At 37.8% G+C, this 18,121-nt stretch overlaps 1 protein-coding gene across 2 annotated transcripts in view; it reads right to left on the reverse strand.

Annotated features, from left to right (window-relative positions):
• The window catches only part of RGS7B (regulator of G protein signaling 7 binding protein), a 113,707-nt gene that overhangs the window by 57,490 nt on the left and 38,096 nt on the right, over positions 1-18,121 (reverse strand). The gene's annotated exons all lie outside the window — the stretch shown is intronic.

Consider the following 18,121-nt stretch of genomic DNA (forward strand, 5'->3'; position numbering starts at 1 on the left):
CTGCTCTGTGCTCCTACCTAGCATCTGTTAGTTTTCTGGCAATCACTGAAGTTCTCTGGCTTATAAAAGCATCCCCCTAACCTCTGCTTTCAGCTACACAGAGCTTCCTCTGTGTGTGCATGTCCACATTTCCCTTTTTGATAAGGATATCAGTCATAATGGATTAGAGGCCCACTCTAGTCCAGTAAGATTTCTTCTTAACAAATTACATCAGCAATGACCTTATTTCCAAATAAGGTCACATTCCAAATAAGGGTTAAGACTTCAACATATGAATTTGGGGGACATACAATTCAATTCATAACATTGCTATTTGAAAAAGCAGTTGATGAATTTAAGAAACCCTACCAGATTGTCCAGGCTCAAAATATAAATGGGTACAAGGATTAATTCATAAATGAGAGATCTTTATCTATAATACAGTAGGGTTTTGAGTAGTTAACTCTACTTTCCTTTTCCACCCTTTAAAGTAATCAAGGAATGTATTGCCCTAGATTTAAAATCACAGGTGTGCCAGTGCTAGATAGACTTCCCAAGCGACTTTTCATCAGGATCCAGGGAGAGGGTGCAAGCAGGAAAAAGGAGCAGCTGGGGAGACAGGAAGGGAGTGTGAGAGGGAGGGGCAACATTCTTAGACAATGTGTTTTCTATCAGATACAGATCCTTAGATTACAATATCCCCAGGACCAGGAAGTTTTACTCATTGTCTGGGTTTCCCCAGCACCTAGCTTACTGCCTGGCTCATTAAAGGCTCTCCATCCATGTTTGTTGAAACGGATCAAACTGAACTTTCAAGGCTGTGGAAGATGCCCAGTCCTGCTCACCCACCAGCTCACCTGGTTTCACTGCTGGAAACGGTGTTGTGCTGGATGGACCATGGATTTGGGTCCGTGTGGTACAGATACTGTTTTCAAAGGGACAAGGCTAGTAACTTCAGAGTGTTCACGTTGGTGAAGGAAAGCAACAGTCCTGGGGGAGGAGAGTCCACTTGACTGTGGGAATTCACACTTCCTCAAAAAGAGGAAAGAATATTGACATTAAGGCCACCTTCTGGCCTCCACATGAAGCACAGATGCTCCAGAGTCAGAAAGTCCTCCCTAGGTTTCTATTTTAATTTCATTACTCACAACTGTGTGATTTTAGGCAAGTTTCTTAATCTCTCAGTGCCTCAAATCATATAATAACACTTCGTAGCACTGTGGAAAAGATTTAAGTGAAATAATATATGGAAAATGTAAGGTCATAACAAGCAGAAATGAATGGAGGATGTGTTCCAGGGAGGCAATTCTGTACATTATGCCTAGAGAACCTTATATCTTTGTTACAGGCTTTCTTCTTACTTATTGATGCAAATATTATATATTGAGTCCCTGCTATTCAAAAAAGGATGAAATTGGGGAAAAAAAGAAAAGCATTACATTTTCTGGAGTCCTTTCCTAAGAGTTCATGAAGACTCCCATTATTATTCTATGGTGTTTTTATTGGATGATAACCTATTGTAAAGTCTCCTGTAACGCAAATTGATTTTTCTGAATAGTGATAGAAAACTTGCAGTCCTTTATTTCCTTCCTTGATGTAGTATCATTTTATCGCCAACAAGTTTTCAACTAAATGGTTCCACCGTGGAGATCTACATATAATTTTTTCTTTCTTTCTTAATGATGAAGTATAATGCACCATTAGGTGAAACAGAATGAAAGGACTGTGCACCGCTGCCAATGATTAGCTCAAGAACGGAAATAGCTCTTCAGGCAGACAGACATATGGGCAGGAGGAGATAGTGATTAGCAAACGTTTAGGTCAGTCTCTCCAATAGAGACATTACTTTTGATTTTCAAAGTGGCATAAATTATGTAAGATCATTTAGTGAAGGAAAAAGGGTTGGTGAGCTTCACTGACAAAGAACTTGAGGTTAGGAACATGCTTTTATTATTTCTTGGCATTCAATTCAGCATTAGCAAAATATAATAACGTTTATTGGGAGTTTACTGTGTGCCAGACACCATGCTAAGCACTTACATCCCATTTAATTCTAACAGTGAGTCTATGAGGTAGTTGCTATCCTTATCCTCCATTTACAGATTGAGGGAAATGAGGCTTAAGAGAGGTTGTGGGCCGGGCGCGGTGGCTCAAGCCTGTAATCCCAGCACTTTGGGAGGCCGAGACGGGCGGATCACAAGGTCAGGAGATCGAGACCATCCTGGCTAACATGGTGAAACCCCGTCTCTACTAAAAATACAAAAAACTAGCCGGGCGAGGTGGCGGGCGTCTGTAGTCCCAGCTACTCGGGAGGCTGAGGCAGGAGAATGGTGTAAACCCGGGAGGCGGAGCTTGCAGTGAGCTGAGATCCGGCCACTGCACTCCAGCCTGGGCGACAGAGCGAGACTCCGTCTCAAAAAAAAAAAAAAAAGAGAGGTTGTGAAAGTTGCTGAAAGTCACCCAAAGAATAAACACAGTGATAGGACTCAAACCCACATTTATGTACATACCATCACCAGGAGAGAGTGCTTAGGAACGGAACTATATTTATATGTTTGTTTATTCATCCCAGGCATGGTTATTGAGAGAATACATTTTGTAAAATATTGTGCTTGGAATGAAATAATCATTTTGTTCTATTTTTTCTTTGTTGAGCCCCTAAATTATTGCAGCTTAAAAGTTGGCCCTCCTCTAGTTCTTTTACTTTTCCTATAATAAGTATAAATGTTATTTTGTGCCTAGCTCAGAGGAACACATAACACAAAGTGGGCATACATGTCTAGCACAGGAGGACCACCAGGCTAGTGCAAGTTAGTGTAAGTGGGGGTATGGGGAAAACTGCAAACAAGAACAGGGTGCTCCTGGCCCCCAGGAGTCCCTGCATCTAAGCAGAGCAATGAGAATGGGAAAAGGATATGGCAACAACTGGGCATAGAACCCTCTCTAACTTTTTGTGCTCTTTTCTGCACACACAAAAATGAATGCATTGAGGAAAAAATGGGAAGGTGGCATCAATGCTGTTCATGGACTGTCATTATTCTCTTTTTCCCAAGGAGAGGCAAGAGTCAGGATGCAATGCAGCGGCTCCTTATCATTTTACTGGGAATGTGAGACTTCTCTGCATAAGGGGAGAAATGAGTACTGAAAATTATTTGCAAAGCATTTTAGAAGTGAGAAGATTATTAATGCAAATATATGACATTGTTAGAGACTAATGGCTCAGTTGGATTTCCAAAACAAGAGCTTTCAAATATTATGCTGAGACAAGTGGTCTTCAAACTTTGTATATCATGCATTTCTATAAGTAAAAAATTAAGCATGTACCTCTAGTGTGCAACATGTACTTGTTGATACATTTTATATATATATGTATACACAATGATATTAACTATTAGACATATTTTTAAATACAAAAAATAGAAATTAGGAAAGGAGTATGTAATAAGAAAGTTATGATATTTTCTTTCAGGTCATCTTGCACAACTTCACTTTGAAGTCCACAGACTCAGCTTGGAGGTTCTCAAATTTTAATGTGCATCAGAATCACTTGGAGGGTTTAAACCACAGAATGCAGGGCTCTATCCCTAGAGTTTCCAATTCAGTGGGTCAGGGGTGGGACCCGATCATTTGATTTGTATTAAGTTGTCAGCTGATCCAGGAACCATACCTTGAAAACCACTGGGTTAGCCTATTACAACCATACCTCTGTAAACACATTAAAACAAATTTGTTTTTAAATACTAGATATAGAGAAAGTACTGTAAGGTTAAATTTTGATGTTATAAGTGGGCATTTCATGGTTTGAGTTATTTGCATGAAACAGCCAGTGTGACATATGTAGGGCCTAATTGAATGATGAATATGTTATGTAATATGGCTTAATTTAGACAGATTAGAATTCAAGTATCCCAAATAATGATTTCCGAAACATGACAATTACTTCCAGTAAACCTTTATCCATTCAGGGCTTCTCTAAAATGAGTGTTTTTCCAGGATTTTGCCCAACTCCTTTGAGGAGGGCTTTTCATTATATTTTTAGTGGACAAGTTATTGTTTTTAAATCCCACATGTATGTTTGATTTTGTAAATACCAAATAAATGCACATGTATGTCAATGGAACAACACAGTATTAAAATGAAATGTAACTATTGGAAGGATGCTCAGCACCTGGCAAATGTACTGCATTAGTAAAATTGTTTTGCCTTTTTTCATTTCTTCCACTAGAACTTCCTCTTTCCCTTTTCTTCCTAATTTTCTTATAGTCCTCCTCCTTCCTCTCAGCCCTTCCATTATTCCTGGGTCCTGTTCTGCTTTTATTTTCTGTCTTTAACATTGGCTAAGGTGTTAGGCTGAAATACGATATGCCAGCAGAGATATTTACATTTAAGAAAATGCTGAAGATGAGAAGGCACCTAGCACCCCAACATCCAAAGGAAAGGAGTAATAATGTTGACATGTCAGTGGTAAGGTTGATATTTAAAGCAGGCAACCCGATGGCGTTCCCCCAAATATAACATACAGCCATAGAGGTAATTCCATGAACCAGAAGAGTAGTGTCAGTAAACATCCAACCACATTCCAAGACAACACATGGAGAGAAAAATGTTTTCAGATGCCATTCAGGATACACACTAGAAAAATCTTAGTAAGTAGATCCAAACACACACCTTAGCTCAAAGTTAAGCAGATGGAAGACCATGGGAGGCTCCAGGCCCACAGTGGTATGGCATCCCACATGACAGGCACCCCTGAGAAGCCAAGCATTGCTTGGCAGATTATTCCAGGAGGCCTCCTGGAGGGTGTGCATTCAGATTGCAAATCCTATTTGGTTTGCACTCCAGGTTTTACTGTGCAAGGTTTTATCCTAATTTTAAAAGTGTCTTGTTTAAAAAGTTTTGCTTCATTTTGGCCTTCTTTCATTTCTTGTCCTTGAACTCATGTCACAGCAGTCTTAATATGAACTGACATCTTATTACGAATCAAAGGAAAGGCAGCAACACCCACTTCACAAATTAGCATATAAGTTAACAAAGAGTCCCAAATGGTGAGATTACCAGAAAGGGGCAATGTTCTAGGCAAGGACAAGGGCAAAGTCAAAAGCGATAAACTCAGAGGCTTTCTGCCTCCTGTCCTAAATACATCACTTATAGATGTGTTCATTTAAAAGCAACTGGGAAAGGCAGGGGATACACAAAGTCACCTTCCTGCTCACACCACTAAAATTCCAGAGATCCATAACAGATATCCAATATGCCTACAGCTGATAAAAAGTGCTTGAAGGATGTCACGCTGCAGCCTCCGCTGGGGCCTGAAGTCTCAGCAAAAAAGTAGAAAGACAGCTCCTGTCTTGGTTATCCTGGCTGTGCTGTCTGAACCTGCTGCAAAGAGCACTTGTATCAGGATGGAAAACATCATTCATTAGAGAGTAGGAGGGAAATTAGGAAAGTTGGTTCAGGCAGAAAATGAAAGAGTAATACCAAGAAAACTGGCTGACAATATGACAGAAGGAAAGGACCCATCAGGACAAATGTGCTCGGGTATGTGGGGGAGCGTAACCACATTCCTCCAGTGGAAGTTTACACATGCTGGCTGCTAGTGCTGTAGTGAAACATCTTATAGAACACAGGCCATTCTGTCCCAAGAATTTAGGTGAGCAGGAAGTATTTTCCTTTTAGTTTTTACATTACAGTTTTTGTTTTGTTTGTTTGTTGTTTTAAGCAGTGCAGTTCCACTTTTTAAGAATGTCATTTATTTTCCAAGTTGACTGCTTAGAAATACAAGTATCAGCGTGGACTGAAGTTACACTTCCAAAATATGAATAAGTGAAGTCTCTAAGAGATGTGCACAAATTCATTTCCCTCTACTAAGAATTATGAAAAGCAGTCTCCTTTATAATTTAAACATGTTGTCTAATTAAAGATACAAATCTCGAAATGCCTTTCTTCTCTCAGCAGTCTATTCTTTCTACACACACATAGAGGCACACACATACACGGACTGTTTTTTTTTTAGGTCAAGCACACAGTGTTCTACCAGAAAGGAATAATGTCAAATAAAAATAATAGCAGGGATAAAGAAAAATAATCACCCAGTCTACATGGAGCCAGGAGAAAGACTTAAAAAACAAAGACTAGGAAGTGGTAGGGCAATTTTCCCAAACCTCAAACAAAACTGTATTTGTTTTGCTCTTTGAAGACGAGAAAATAGTATTATGGTGACATTAATGTCATTTTTAGATAAAAAGTAAATTTCCCCAAATATCACTATCTTAAGGTATCTAAGTTAACAACTGTAACAAATTTTCCAAACTTTAACCATCTGGACATTTTCTTTTACTCTGTTAAAATCACTGAAGGCCAATTTTGTGTTTGTGTGTGGGGGGGGGTGGCGGGGTGGGGGAGATTGCGTTTTGTTTTTTTTTTTTAAACTTATCACTATATCATAAACATTTTTCCACTTTAAATCATTTCAACTACTGTGGAAAAACATAAATAGAAAATTCACAGTAAAGGAAATATGAAAGGTTAATAATGACATAAAAATACTCAGCCTCATTAGTAATCAGGAAAGTGTAAATTTAATTCAGTGAGATATATCATTTGATACCCATTAGATTAGAAAAATAAAAACACAAAAATAGCAAATGTCTAAGAGGAGGTGAAGCAATGTACGGATTGATGGGAGAGTAAATTGATACAACCATTGAGGAACAATTTAAAGTATCAAGTAGAATGGAAGCTGTGCATGGCAGCAATCCATCAACTCTACTCCTGTACCTATTCTCCAGAGCAGCACAATCCAACAGAATTTCCTGTGACGACGGAAATATTTTCCTGTGCTGAGCAATATGGTAGCTACTAGCTTCCATGTGGCTAAGGAACACTTAAAATGGGCTGGTGGACTAAGAAATTGAATTTCAAATTTAAATTATGTAAATTTAAACTTCAATGTTTCTAGCATTGTGTAGCATATGTGTACCAATTTTACCACAGAATTACCAGAACTGAATGTTTTTAAATTTTGACATTTTGTTAATTTACAATGTGTGAAATTCAATTTCTTGTTTTACCATGTGCTTTTTCAACTATTAACACAGTGGAATATTTTTCCTTGTGTTTGTTTATTTCAATTGTCTGTTCATACCCTTTGTCCATTTTCAGCTCAAGTCCTTGCTATAAATCCCAGGTAATCTTTTTCTTTTTCTCTGGCAATAGTTCCTACTTATTTTATACACTCCTTAATTTCTTTATAATTTATATCCCCTAGAATTTCAGTGCAGTTTGCCCCATTGTATTTTTCAGTAAGCATTAAAACATTTTTGCCTTTTTTCTTAAAGTTTCTTGTTTGAAGGTTAAAACAACTTTAGTTAAGATCAACAGGTTTAACTATGTAAAAAATAAACTACTATTGAAACAAAACAAATATGCATTGAGTAAAACAGACAAATATGTTTGTCTAAAATGTGATGAGCTCCTTTAGTTCATAAGGAAACAGTCAGTTGTGAAGTGTGGCAAGGTGTTCGTTGCCTGTAATCTGCTAAACATTTTATTCTGTTGTCATCTGGCTTCTATTTTTGTTGTGGAGAGACTCACTTCAAGCTTAATTGTATTGTGGTTCCTCTGTAGGTAATATCTTTTCTCTCCTGTTGCTTTTAAGAACTTCCTTTGTCCTTGGTATTTTGTGGTATCATTCCATTGTCTACTTTCCCTTTCTGTAACTCTCATTAGAAATATGTTGGATCTTCTCATGTTGGTCTTCATGTCTTCTTAATCCCTTTTTATATTTTCGATATCTTTACATTTATCTGTTGCATTTCCTTCAGATCCATCTTCCAGTTTACCTTTTTTAGTTGTATATAATATATGCAATAGGTTTTAATTTTATTAATCATATATTTTATATATATATTCGTTTTTAGAATTTATTTGAGTTATTTTCCAAGTATGCTTGGTCTTTTTACATACTCTTTTGTCTCATGTTTTCAATTCTTATCTTGTGTCTTTAATAATTTGACATATTTATTCTAAGTCATTAACAGGTAATGGTATTAACTAAAGCACTTGAAGGACTAAATCCTGCTGTTTACTTTGCATGTTCACTTTCACCTTTGCTAGATTCTTTCCTTGTGTGTTTTACAATTTAACTTGTGATCTCGTATTCAGCAGACTTTATCTGTAGATTTCTGAGATGTATTGCTTTTGGACTATAACAACAGTATAGTCATGATTCTTAGGATGCCTAGTCAAGCAAACATCCTAGTTATCTTCTTGGGCTGGTGGTACATTTTCCCTACCTCTTCACTAAGCATGTAGCCCTTTGAAAATCCTGGCTTGAATCAGAATTGTAACAGGAAACAAATGGATGATTTGAAGAGCATCTCTTTATACAGGGAGTAATTATAAAGGTATGGGTGGAAACAGAAACCGCAAGGATTTTGAGGTTGGCTCTATGGTGCTGTCACCACTAAGGATGAGAGGAGGAAGAGGTTCCTGGTACCTGAAAGGAGAAAGAGTTATATAGTGCAGGCTTCCTTGTATAGAACAGTGACCTGAAGTTATGGGAGACTGTTAAAAATAACCTTATAGAGAGGGAAATGGGAGAATAAATACCCTGGCTTCACTCTTCTCCTTCCTTCCAATGTCCTGCCAGAGTTTCTGATTGATCAAGCCCAACTGAAATCCAGAGGATAAGGGAGTGGGATGATATAGGGTGGAGGAGGGCAAAGAGCAGATCTGGAGGGTCAAAGAGCAGACATCCAGCAAATTACTTTATGTGTATATCTCAGTTCTAATTCCTGCTTCCACATGATCTTCCAACTACAAGCCCCTTGTTAATGGAGTCAATGAACTTCCTCAGGGAAGCCATTGTATCAGACCATGCTGCCTTTCACCTCACTTTTTATTCCCTATTCATTTTCGACCCTGAAGATTTCTCTTACTTTCCTGTGAGCTTAGTTATACATTTAAAACGGTGTTTGTATACGTTATACAACTTAACTATCTTGTTTGTTTTAGGGTTATCTAACCAGTGTCTTGCCAGAAATAGATACATTATCTCACTCAGTCTTACACAGACCTTATGATGTGTAGATATTATTAATATTTTAAAGATGAGGTAACTGAGACTGAGTTAATTCTCAGGGGCCATAGAACTATGAAGTCTAGGATTGGTACTCTAATCCCAAAGCCTAGGCTCTTTCTACTACACTAAACATTGGGTGCAAGCATGCTATTAGAATGGTCACTGACATTTTGAAAAAAAAAGTCATTTTGAAAGAAAAGAAAGAAAGAAGGTAGAAAAGAATAAAGGAAGAAAGGAAGGGGCTAGGTGTGGTGGCTCACACCTCTAATCCTAGCACTTTGGGAGGCCGAGGTGGGTGGATCACCTGAGGTCAGGTGTTCAAGACCAGCCTGGCCAATGTGGTAAAACCCCATCTCTACAAAAATACAAAAATTAGCTGGGTGTAGTGGCACACACCTGTAATCCCAGCTTGGGAGACTGAGGCAGGAGAATTGTATGAACCCGGGAGATGGAGGTTGCAGTGAGCCAAGATTATGCCACTGCACTCCAGCCTGGGTGACAGAGCAAAAAGAAAAAAAAAAAAAAAGAAAAAGAAAGGAAGGAAGTCCTACAGATTCAAGTTATATTAAGTCATCTGAAAGATTAACTGTAAAGCTCCAAAAATAAAGGACAAACAGACTAAAATACAAGAATACTAGAGATTCATTAATAAGGACTGACATTTAAGTATTTTAGGTTGCAGGTGCAAATCTGATATTGAGTCTCCCATGGAAGCCATTATTAAGGGAGGAAGAAAAGTAAGTCCTGATAATTTATTTTCTTTTGGTCAGCACAAGACTGTGAAACAAAAACATCCTGATTTCCAATTATCTGGGCTTTTGCAACTGTCCCATGTTACTTCAAAACAAAATCAACTACTCAGGAGGCTGAGGCAGGAGGGTCACTCGAGCCCCGGAGTTTGAGACCAGCCTGGGCAACATAGCAAGACACTGTCTCAAACAAAACAAAACAGAATCAAAAGTCTCTAAATTGACAAAATAGTCAATAGACACCATGGAAAGAAAATAGCAACATTTACAAGTCCAGAAAGCCACAATCTAAATTCAGACCCAGGTGATAAAAGTTGATGACGCAGAGTGGAAATTCTCATTCCAGATTATGTCAAATCAGGACAAACACTTATTTCATGTATAGAGGTAATTCAAAATGAAGATATGTTAGGTATGTCAAGTCAGTTATAATTCTCCTTTGTTGAGAAATTAGTACAAAGATGAAAGAAAACAAGAAAAAGAAAAGAGTATTCTGTCAAATTCAATAAGATACCTTCTACTTCATAAGTTAAATAATTAAGAAAATGTCAGAAGTAGTTAAGATAGTCTAAAAACTGACTAAGTTTTGGAAAGCTATTTAGAAAATATTACTGACTTTGGAAAAAATAATCAGAATTGGGAGAAGAAAAAAGAGTAACCATTCCTGAAAATAAGAACAAAATTTTTTTCTAATAGATACATTTTAAAATACCATTTTAGGAGATGTTATTTAGGGGATAAATTTTTCTAGACTGTTTATATTAGACCACATTATCACCATTTGTGATAATCAAAAGACATATTTTATTGAACATTGAAGGGAATACACTTGAAAATACACTTGAAAATAAGGAAAATTAGTTATGCAGATAAAAAGTGCAGAGATGCCTTATTTTTTCAAAAATTTTGATAAAGGCACGTATCCAGCTTCTAAAACAAATTCTAATCAAGTTTATAAGGTATCAGACATGCAGTTGTCAATCTAACCTTGTTCCGTTTTTAGTATACAGATGAACTTACTGTAAGGATGTCAGCTGAACAAATGTATTTTTAGAGGAAACTGTATATGAATCAGATGATATGTAATTGGAACAATTGAAAAATGATCTTAAAATTTAAAAAGTAAAAGATTTTAGATTAGCTATAAAGAAGAGAATACTAATACATAATGGACAAAGTAATTATTAATAACTGCTTAACACATAATAAAAGGAAAGAAAGAAATTTCAACAAAATGCAGAAAAACATACCGTATTTTCCAGACCTAAAAATGACCAGAAGCTATTTAGAATAATCCCTTTGGTCTTAATAGTCAAGTGCTGATTTGAAAGATTTTTTTCTAAATACTTGATGTCTAAAGATGAATTGAAGCACACTCTATAGTCTTAATATAGGCTGACTTCCGTAAAAATCCTTAAGACACAAACTTTGGGAGGCTAAGGCAGGCAGATGGTTTGAGGTCAGGAGTTTGAGACCAGCCTCGCCAATATGGTGAAACCCTCTCTCTACTAAAAATACAAAAATTAACCAGGCATCATGGTGCACACCTGTAATCCCAGCTACTTGGGAGGCTGAGGGAAGAGAATTGCTTGAATTTGGGAGGCAGAGGTTGCAGTGAGCCAAGATTGCACCACTGCACTCCAGGCTGGGAGACAGAGCGAAACTCCATCTCAACAACAACAACAAATCCTTAAGACACAGGATGCTTCTACAGACAGTAATCTTTGTCTGTTTTAATACTGTGTTGGCAGAAGGGGGAACATTCTTGAATATGGGTGACAAATAAGCAGAAAACCCAATACAGAGAGTAGATAGAAATGACTTGTGTTTCAAGGAAATGAAACCTTAGTTGAGCCAGCATTCAATCTGGATAATTGCTGCTATGCTTGTATTGTGGTTTAAAGGCTTTAGAAAAGAATATTTATATAATTTTGAACACTTCATTTTTAATATATTTTAAAATGCATTTGTTTTACAAAGTGAGAAATATTCTACATTATGGCCTGAATGTATCTCCCCTCACCAAATTCACATGTTGAAGCTGTAACCTCAGTGTGATGATGGTATTTGGAGATGGGGTATTTAGATGAGGGTTAGATGAGGTCATATGGGTGGGGTCCTAGTCTGAGGGGTTAGAGCCTTTAGAAAAAGAGACACCAGAAAGCTTGTTCTCTCTTTTGCTCTGCCAAGTGAGAATACAGTGAGAAGGTGGCCATCTGCAAGCCAGGAAAAGAGCCCTGGCTCTCAACTATGCTGGCATCCTGATCTTGAATGTTCAGCTTTCATAACTGTGAGAAAATCAGTGTCTGTTGTTTAAGCCACCTGGTCTGTGGTATTTTGTTATGGCAGTCAGAGCAGACTGCTATAACAAATACCTAAACATGTGGAAGTGGCTTTGGAACTGGGTAATGGGTAGAGGCTGGAAGAGTTTTAATGTACATGCCAGAAATATCGGAGGTTAAGAGTGGTTCTGGTAAGGTATCTGACAGAAATGAGGAACATAATTTGGAAACCGTAGGAAAGATGATCTTTGTTATAAGTAACAAAAAAGTTGGCTGAACTGTGTTCTCGTGTTTTGTGGAAGGTAGAACTACCAACCAATGACATTGGGTATTTAGCTGAGAAGATTTCTAAGTGTTGAAGGAGTGACTTGGCTCCTCCGAGTGCTTACAGTAAAATGTAAAAGAAGAGAGATGAATTTAAGAAGAAATTGTTTAGCAAAAAGAAACCAGAACTTGAGGATTCAGAAAATTCTCAGCTTGCTCATATTGTTAAAAAAAAAAAATGAGAAAGCTTGTTCTGAAGAGAACACCAAGAGTGTGGCTGGACCATCACTTGATAAAGTAAAGAGCTTATGGGATTACATGAGCAGAAACACCGCCAGTTTGAACAGAAGGGGATGGAGACAGGACAAAATGAAGGAAAGCTGTCAGACTTTTCAGACTTGACAGGAAGGAATGATAAAGCTATTCAGCCATGTGTGATGTTCTTCAAGAAGAAGAAAAAATGACCCTGAAGGTGATTCAGAAATTTCAAGGCCACTGCTTCAGTATCAACAGTCCAGATGGCCTCTGCCTGAAGCCTTGAGGGCAGAACTGCTTGGCAGAGCCATGGGGGCAGGACCCCCACCTGGAGCCATGAGGCTGACTCTGCCACCCAGTTGACCTGGAGGACAGAGCACTGAACCAGAGAGGATTATTCCCAAGTCTTAACATCTAATGGAATTTGTTTTGCTAAACTTTGGACTTGATTGGGACCTGTCACCCCTTCCTTTCTTCCTATCTATCTCTTCCTTTTGCAATGGGAATGTCTATCCTGTGTCTGCCCCATCACTGTATTTGGAACTACATAACTTGTCTGTTTTCACAGATACATATCTGGCAAGGAATTCTGCCTCAGGATGAATTATACCTCAACTCTCATTCATATCTGATTTAGATGTTATTTAGATGAGACCTTGTACTTTAAAATTTAGAGGTGATGCTGGAATAAGTTAAGACTTTCAGAGCTATTGGGATGGAATGTATTTTGCGTGAGAGAAGCACACAAATTTTGGAAGGCCAAAAATGGAATGTGTGTGACCAAAAGCTTGTGTCCCCTGAAAAATTTATATGTTGAAGTCCTAACCCACAATGTGCTGGTATTTAGTGATGAGGTCTTTGGGAAGTAATTAGGGTACTTAGTTTAAAAAAAAAAAAAAAAAAAAAGTAAAGGGCTTTTGACTTTGCCTTTTTTTAGAAAAACAAGAACAAGGCCGGGAGTGGTGGCTCACATTTATAATCCCACAACCTTGGGAGGCCAAGGTGGGCAGATCACTTGAGGTCAGGAGTTCGAGACCAGCCTGGCCAACATGGTGAAACCCCGTCTCTACTAAAAATACAAAAATTAGCCAGATGTGGTGGTGGGCGCCTGTAATCCCAGCTGCTCAGGAGGCTGAGGCAGAAGAATACTTGAACCTGGGAGGTGGAGGTTGCAGTGAGCCGAGATCACACCACTGCACTTCAGCCTGGGCAACAGAGTGAGACTCCATCTCAAAACGTAAAAAAAAAAAAAAAAAAAGAACATGTTGGTTGTCCAGTAAAATATTTCAAATCTTGAATTTATGTTTCTATGTGGTATAATTTAACTTGCGTACAGAAATTTTAAATTATTATATAGGCAAATGTGTCACACATTTTTGTTAAGTTCACTGGTTTCAGTGTCACTTTTATAAAGGCCTTTCTGACTCAACTGTATAAATATGTATCTCTATTATTTTCTAGCACTTTTACTTCAGAATTTGTACTTAAATCTGTGACCTATCTAATTTTGGTGAAATGTTTAAACAGATTTCTAAATATATTTACCATGATACTTGTGAGAATTGAATAAATTATTAGATGATATTGACAAGCAATATTGTATATAATATTAACACAAATATATATTTACTGCAACAATAAGTTAATTATTAGATAATAAGTTATATTGCTGCGGTAAATAATTATAGATAATATTATCTGAATTGTCATATATTTATTTCCTTTGTCAGGTTTTAGATATTGCATCAAACAGAAACTGCATCAAAGAGGAAAAGACCATGAATCAAAATATAGAAGAATCAATATTCGGTTTTATGTCAATAGTTTATTTTATTATTTTTCCCCAAAAGACCTATTAGCATTCTTCAAAATAAGTCTATACTTCTGATTATAGTGAATGATGACTTCAAATATAGCATTAAAATAAAAATGAGAAGAGGAAACAGAACCATTACCTCTAAACTTACTACTTACACAAAATGTAAATTGGAATAGATGCATCAGTGAGAAACTTCCATCATCATAGAAGCTACTTGCTTCTTTCTAATACATTAGATGATAATATTTCCTACATATTCAAATTATGGGTGAGACTATTTCTGACAGAATTTTTCTGATTGTTATGATAACTTTAATGTATAATTAAATTACTTATTTCTCATAAAACATCCTGAATTATGTTTACATGTTTTAAATATTAGATTTGTTTTACTGGAAAGGTGATAGCCAATGATGGGAAATACTTAAGGTAGGAAACTTGAAATTGAAATTGTTATAAGTACCAACTGAAAAGCTATGGTTTATAATGTCAGAAAACCTGAATTTCAAAATGTCTGCTCACCAGAAGGCTAAAATCAAAAAGACAGACAACACCACACTTTGGTGAGAAGGATTTCCATACACTGCTTTAGGGAGTGCAATTGATTCTACCCCTTTAAAAACTGTTCAGCTTTATTTATTCAAGTTAAAGACACACCAACCCTATGCTCCAGAATCTTGCTTCTAGATGTTTACCCAAGAGAACTGAAAATCTTTGTCCATCAGAAGATATATGCAAGAATATTCAGAGCAGCTTATTTCACAACAGCTCCAAGCTGGAAACAACTGAAATGTCATTCAATAGAAAAACAAATAAATTATAACACATATACACAATGAAATATAGTAATAAAGAAAAAAACTGCTACTTGCAACACATGGATGAATCTCACAGATATGCTGAAAGATTTCTTTTACATGAAGTTTAAGAACTGGCAAAACTATGGTGATGGAAATCAGAATTCCGATTATTTACCTCTTGGGGTTGAGGTTGATGAGAGGAGGCATGAGGGAACCTTCTGCAGTGCTGGAAATACCCTACATTTTGGTCTGAATGGTGGTTAGACAGGTGTATACATATGTAGGAAATAAATGAACTATATACATAGATTAGTTCATTGACTTGCTTTACTGTACATATATCCTGCTAATTTCACAAGAGACAGTAAATTCTACTGCTGATGATTTTAACTGCATGAAAGTTAGAATAAATATATTCAAGTTTCTCCCATGTAAAAAAAAAATTCTTAATCTGTGTCCCTTCTCAGTATCTGCCCATCTTTCCTTCCCTTTACAAAGTTCTTTCAAAGATGTCTGAGTTCACCTTCTTTGTTTCTCTCCTCCCAATCTTGTTTCAACCACTGTCCTCTTCCCTTCCCTGAAATGGTCGTTTTCAGGGTCCCTAATATCCTTGTTATTAAATCTAGGGGACTATTTTCAGTTATTTTATCACCCGTTGAGAGCATTTCACACTGTTGATCTCTCTTGCTCCTCCTTGAAAGTCTCTATTCTTTGCTTCTGTGACGCTGTCTGTCATGGTTTTACTCCTACCTCTCAGGGTGCTGCTTCTTGGTCTCCAGTGTTTTATCTCTGTCTGTTCATTAATCTTAGTGGTCCGCAGGGTTCTGCCCTAGCACTCTTCATCACACATTACACACTCTCCCTGACCACCTCATCCATTCCCAATTAATTTTTGTATTTTTAGTAGAGACGGGGTTTCACCATATTGGTCAGGCGTTTTATTTTTTTGTTGTTGTTGTTTGTTTGTTTGTTTGTTTTTGAGACAGAGTCTTGCTCTGTCACCAGCCTAGAGTGCAGTAGTGCGATCTTGGCTTACCGCAACCTCGTCCTCCAGAGTTCAAGCAATTCTTCTGTCTGAGGCTCCTGAGTAGCTGGGACTACAGGTGCACACCACCATGTCTGGCTAATTTTTGTATTTTTAGTAGAGATGGGGTTTCACCATATCAGTCAGGCTGGTCTCAAACCCCATTACTTTCATTAATACTTGTAACGTTTATTTCCAGCCCAGAGCACTTTACCAAGGTCCAGATCCATTTATCCAGCAGCCTATTAGGCGTTTCCACTTTGATTTCTCACAAGTTCCCCAAATTCCATGTTATTATCTCACCCCCAAATCTCCTTTCATAAGCCCTAGCTCAATGAATGGCATTCCCATTTACTCAGGTGGCCAAGCTGGAATTTTATGAGTTATCCTGTTATCTTTAGTTTATTCCCTTCTTTCTCTTCTCAGATGCAGTTAACCACTTTGAATCTACCATTTGAATTATACTTAATTTCCTCTGCTTCTTTCTACTCTTACTAATGAAGTTCAGGTTCACATCACTGCCCACATAAATTATGCGGGGATCCTTGTGAGTTTTGCCCCCTTTCCACTTATTCTCTACAGTATAGCTAGAGTAAACTTTCTAAGATGCAAATTTAATTATGTTATTGCTTTGTTTAAAACTCTTCAATGGTTCTCTATTGCCCTCAGGATAAAAGCCAACTCTGTCGCCCAGGCTGGAGTGCAGTGACACGATCTCAGCTCACTGCAACCTCCGCCTCCTGGGTTCAAGCTATTCTCCTGCCTCAGCTTCTTGAGTAGCTGGGACTATAGGTGCCCACCACCACACCCAGTTAACTGTTGTATTCTTAGTAGAGATGGAGTTTTCGCCATGTTGGCCAGTACGGTCTCAATCTCTTGACCTCGTGATTCACCTGCCTTGGTCTCCCAAAGTGCTGGGATTACAGGCATAAGCCACCACACCGGGCCAAAAGCCAACTCTTTAATGTGTCTTACAACATGGTTCCCACCTCTTCAGTCCAGTCATTTTCTTCTGCTCATTGATTACTACGGCCTTAGAGTCAAACTACTTAAAGTTCTAGAATGTGCCATGATTTATGGCATCCTAGAGCCTTTGTATATGTTCTTCTAGTCATCACACTTTTTTCAACTCCTTTTTCCTTACCAACTCGTACATGGTCTTTTTTCTTCTTCTTAAGAGATAGGGCCTCACTTGGTTGTCAGGCTGGAGTGCAGTTACATGATCAAAGCTCACTGCAACCTTGAACTCCTGGGCTCAAGTGACCCTCCTGCCTCAGCCTCCCAAGTAGCTAGGACTATAGGCATGCACCACCACTCTTGGCTATTTTTTTTTTTTTTTTTTGCAGAGACAGGGTCTCACTATGTTGCCCATGCTGGTCTCAAAACCCTGGCCTCAAGCAATCTTCCTGCCTCAACTTCCCAACGTGCTGGGATTATAGACAGGAGCAACAATGCCTGGCCTTCTATACATCTTCAAGTCTCATCTTAGATATCTATATCACTTTCTTTGGGAAATCCTCCCTAAAATTCCTAACCAGCATTAAGTACCATCCCTGTGAGATCCCAGTACATCTCCTAGGATGATATGCATCATACTGTTTTCACCACCTGTTTGCTTCTTTTGCTCCCACTGCAGCGTAAGCTTTATGAAGGCAAGAACTGTGTCTTGCTCACCTTTGTGCCCCAGTGCTTAATTCAATGCCTGACACATTGGCTCAGTATTTGTTGAATGAATGAAGAGTAAGTTAACCATTTCTAAAGTACAATATATCAAATATCACTAGTGCACTTACACATGTAACTCTGCTCTTCACAGAGATCGGTAAATCAAAAGGTTTCTAAAGCATTATCTTTTTGGCATTTCTGG

The sequence above is a fragment of the Macaca nemestrina genome, chromosome 6 (assembly GCF_043159975.1).
Source record: "Macaca nemestrina isolate mMacNem1 chromosome 6, mMacNem.hap1, whole genome shotgun sequence".
Taxonomy (NCBI): Eukaryota; Metazoa; Chordata; class Mammalia; order Primates; family Cercopithecidae; genus Macaca; species Macaca nemestrina.